General features: G+C 36.5%; 1 long non-coding RNA gene across 1 annotated transcript in view; it reads right to left on the bottom strand.

The window, feature by feature from the left end:
• Positions 1-2,279: 2,279 nt before the first annotated feature.
• Positions 2,280-4,606, bottom strand: part of LOC116040742 — a 3,068-nt gene continuing 741 nt past the window's right edge. The window contains exon 3 of the long non-coding RNA XR_004102745.2: positions 2,280-2,316. This is a non-coding gene — a long non-coding RNA (uncharacterized LOC116040742). The remainder of the gene's footprint in view (positions 2,317-4,606) is intronic.

The following is a 4,606-nucleotide window of genomic DNA, read 5'->3' as shown; positions in this document are numbered from 1 at the left end:
AATGTGAGAAAAGATAAGACAACTCCCAATCACAGATATAGTCTACTCAAATTAAAAGTTGTTTGCATTGGTTAATTTGTTGTTTATAGTGTACCAGTCATTTGTTCATGATTTCTCTCTAAGATTTGCGAATGGAAATCAGTTATTATAGCCCAATGATGGATCAGCATCTTTTGTTATTGATACAGAGGTTTAGAAATCTGATTTGAATTTCACTATTCTGCATACGTTGCAGTGGTGTTAATGAAGTCTGTAGAGTTAAAAGGTAAAATAACTTATAAAAACTCCAGAGTGAAGCTCTGTAGTTCATTGAATTTTGATAGTGATTACAATTTAATGGAGAGGAACGATTGTTCTGCATATTACATTAGCAAGCAGACTTGGTTTGTCTTGTGTCTAATTTAAACAGGAATGTCACATAGATGAGGTTGACAGAGTTGGACATGAGGAGATTTATTACACCCACTATCTGGTAACCAAACAGTGAAGAGAGACTTTTGTGTGGTACTTTGTAAAAAGCAAGTAATTACATGCTATAAAATGATTGGCTCTTAAAATAAATTTGGTCTTCTCTAATCCCCAATTGGCTACACCAAGACGTGTTAAAAAGGGATGTTTATGATTTGTTTGATTTAATTTGTTGAAGGTGTGATTGCTGCATCAGGATAAGAGTTATTTTTTAGAAATGATAACTTTTGTTGCTGACTATCAATGGTCGGCGAAGAGGGAATTAGACATTTTGTTTAAAATGAGGGTTTGGTTTAATTTTTTAGTTTTTTACTGTATGTTTTTTTTTCACATTTCTTTGGATTTTGTTATTAATCAAAGGGGGGAAATGGAATTGGAATGTGATTCATATTATCATATATTATTTTTGATATTATTATTTTTTATTCTTATTTGATGTTTTTAATTTTCATGTGTTGTTTTGCAAACGATACTGGTCAGTGTTTTCTTTTCTTCCAGAGCATATGGGGTAATGTGCAGAGGGAGATTCAGATACAAATATGGACAATATGAAGGAACTAGGAGACTTCTGAACCAGGATGGTGTGGATCTGTTCAGATTTCACCACATCAACATTGCTGAGAAGCTGCAATGTAGTGGACTACATTCCTGTGTTTGTCTGATATATATACATGTTTGCAGAGTAATACATACTTTGTATAATATTCTTGCATCAATTGTTTGAAGAATGAAGTTTTTGTCATGAAGTGAATATATGGAGATCTCAGATGTTTTTCTTTTTTGTTGACGCTTAGGGAAATGGGGTCTAGGCAGGAAATAGAAGTCCTTTTTTCGACCTGCCTGAATTTGGACATTGTTTTGATTTTATTTCATTTTCTGAGGTTTTCACATGTATTTGCTTAAACCATAATTCTACATAAATTGATAAAGATTTATTTTCTAATTGATCTGGAGTACTAAGGTGGTCGCCTAGGCAGAGGGACATGAGAGAATTTTTCTATCTTGATTGATTGATGGTTATTTGAAAGACAGCTGCCAGATGGGTTTTTCGCTCTCACACTCCAACGATTAAATTTTGTTACATTCTATAAATTTGTTTACACTCCGAAAGTTATATTATAAGGAACATGTTATAATGAGAAATGTTATTCCTACTCTTCTTGTTTTTCGAGACTTTATTAAGTCTCGAAGGGGGGAAATATGTAGTATATGACCATTCTATAACTTTCTATAAACTTTGCTTAAAGGTTTGTTATAAGGGAGTCCTATGAACTTTACTCTACACTTACTGAGAACATCTGGAAATTGTTAACATGAGCAGAGGTCCCCCCAAGACAGAAGAGACCTTTTTTGGAGTTGTGCCAGATAACAGGCATTGATTGGCTAAGTTCTGTGTCGAACCATGTACTCACACATATCACGCCCTATGTTGATACAATGCATAGGATATATACGTTGCTCACACAAAGGAAAGGCAGAACGACTTTTGGAAGAATTTGAGTTGGTCATTCTCCAAGCTTCCTGCAGGAGTTTGTAAAATTGATGCTGAATCTTTGTTTGTAATAAACCTTTTTATAATCAAGATCAGTGTCGGCGGATTCCTCTTCATACAGCATCACAGCATTACTATTTAAGACACCACACTACTGTTAACGATACCAGTACTAGGACAGTATTAGTACAGTACTAATACTGTCCTAAAGGAGCGATACCCTAAAACATGTGAAGACGTCACCGTGGAAACAGATGTTTGATTGATCAGGATATTAATCAATAATCAGTTGGGTTTCACGTTATTTCTTTGACTCGAGAGACCAGATGGTTACAGAACTCACCAACTAATAACTACTCTGCCCTGCAAAGGCAAAAGACCTTAACTCGCTAGAGTGTGAAACTGAGAAAAATAACTTTAAAGTTTCTGTTTTGTCCAGACAAAAGTATTATAGGTAGGACTCCCAAAATGTGACAACTAGTTGCTATAATGAAGAAATGTTTGTATGCAAAAAAATCTTGAGCTCAAAACTGACCTTTGACCCTTGTTTGGCAGTTACTGTACTCTGCCTTTGTATCATGTGCCAAAAACAAGGAGTCGTGCAAAGGCAAAAGGCAATAACTGACATATAATCAATATTAGCTTGCTGTTCACCATACTTCCATCCATTATAAGAACACCTAACCAAGGTCTAGTCATCATGGTATTAGTTTTAAATGATATAGAAGACCTTTGGTTGTTCCTATTTAGTGCTATAATGATCAGGATAATGCAGCAACACTAACAGTTAAACAGTATGACAGATAAGTTACTTTGCAGTACAGTATACAATATAAATAAATACAATAAATATTTTCTCAATAAAGATAATTTAATTATAATTGAATACAAAGGTATATTTATTGTTTAACAATAAATATATTATGTTTAACACTTTTGCAAGGTACTGTATCCGTGTCCTATTCTCATCAGGGGCTGAGCCCCCCTAAAGGTCTGGTCCTAGAACCGCCCCTGGTTAAGGGTTAAGGGCCACCAAACTGCTCACGATGCACAGTCAACAAACTGGACTTGGATTACTACTTTTTAACTCAGAGATAACATAGACAGAGTTGACCGACCATTTAGGTTAGCCTACTTTGTACGGACGTTAGCGATAACTAGCTGCTATTATGGATTTGTGTAACATCTGACATGAACACCTGCAAGAAGGAAATACAAACACGTATGGATTGTTGTGGATACAGCAGATGACGTGCATTGCTATGGATTATATCTTCCATGGATTATATCGGATTGCATGGAAAGGTAGGATGCCTGTGTATTTAATAATTGGTTTTCGGCGTCTGATGTGAGGCTCCGCCAAGTGAGGAGGTGTGTCAGCATCACCGTTAGCGCTACGTGACACAGATTAAATTTAGCTAGCTCCGGCTGTCACTGACGTTGACAGATCTGAACCATCGCCACTTTATTTCAAAGATGTGTCGTGTGTATGTTACGTGGTTTGGTGACAATTAAAAGCGGCAAACTTTGACAGTATGACGAAGCCAGAGTACAGGAACATCACGGCGGAACAGTAACATCTCTCTTGAAGCCTGGCTAAACAAAGTCAGAACACCGTAACTCAACTTCAGCGTGCCGGAACAAAGGCAAAGAGCCGTAACGGCGTTCTGCTGTGGTTTCTCGTATCGTTTTGGATGTTACGGTTGTCATAGACCTTTACTTTCTCGTTAAAACAATCAAATTGACTCACGATATTTATTCATATGATAAAGGAGGTCTCAAATAACCCAAAAATGACATTAACTCATTTTTGACCAAACATGATGTTACGGCGTTTTGCCTTTGTAGGGCAGTATAGCCTCCGTTAGTCAGTAGAGACCACATGATTACAGAACTCACCATCTAATAACTAGAGACCACATGATTACAGACCTCATCATCTAATAACTAGAGACCACATGATTACAGACCTCACCATCTAATAACTAGAGACCACATGATTACAGACCTCACCATCTAATAACTAGAGACCACATGATTACAGACCTCACCAACTAATAACTAGAGACCACATGATTACAGAACTCACCATCTAATAACTAGAGACCACATGATTACAGAACTCACCATCTAATAACTAGAGACCACATGATTACAGAACTCACCATCTAATAACTAGAGACCACATGATTACAGAACTCACCATCTAATAACTAGAGACCACATGATTACAGAACTCACCATCTAATAACTAGAGACCACATGATTACAGACCTCACCATCTAATAACTAGAGACCACATGATTACAGAACTCACCATCTAATAACTAGAGACCACATGATTACAGACCTCACCATCTAATAACTAGAGACCACATGATTACAGAACTCACCATCTAATAACTAGAGACCACATGATTACAGACCTCACCATCTAATAACTAGAGACCACATGATTACAGAACTCACCATCTAATAACTAGAGACCACATGATTACAGACCTCACCATCTAATAACTAGAGACCACATGATTACAGACCTCAACATCTAATAACTAGAGACCACATGATTACAGACCTCAACTAATAACTAGAGACCACATGATTACAGAACTCACCATCTAATAACTAGAGACCACATGATTA

The sequence above is a fragment of the Sander lucioperca genome, chromosome 16 (assembly GCF_008315115.2).
Source record: "Sander lucioperca isolate FBNREF2018 chromosome 16, SLUC_FBN_1.2, whole genome shotgun sequence".
NCBI classification, from domain to species: Eukaryota; Metazoa; Chordata; class Actinopteri; order Perciformes; family Percidae; genus Sander; species Sander lucioperca.
This window is presented reverse-complemented; position numbering and strand designations above follow the sequence as displayed.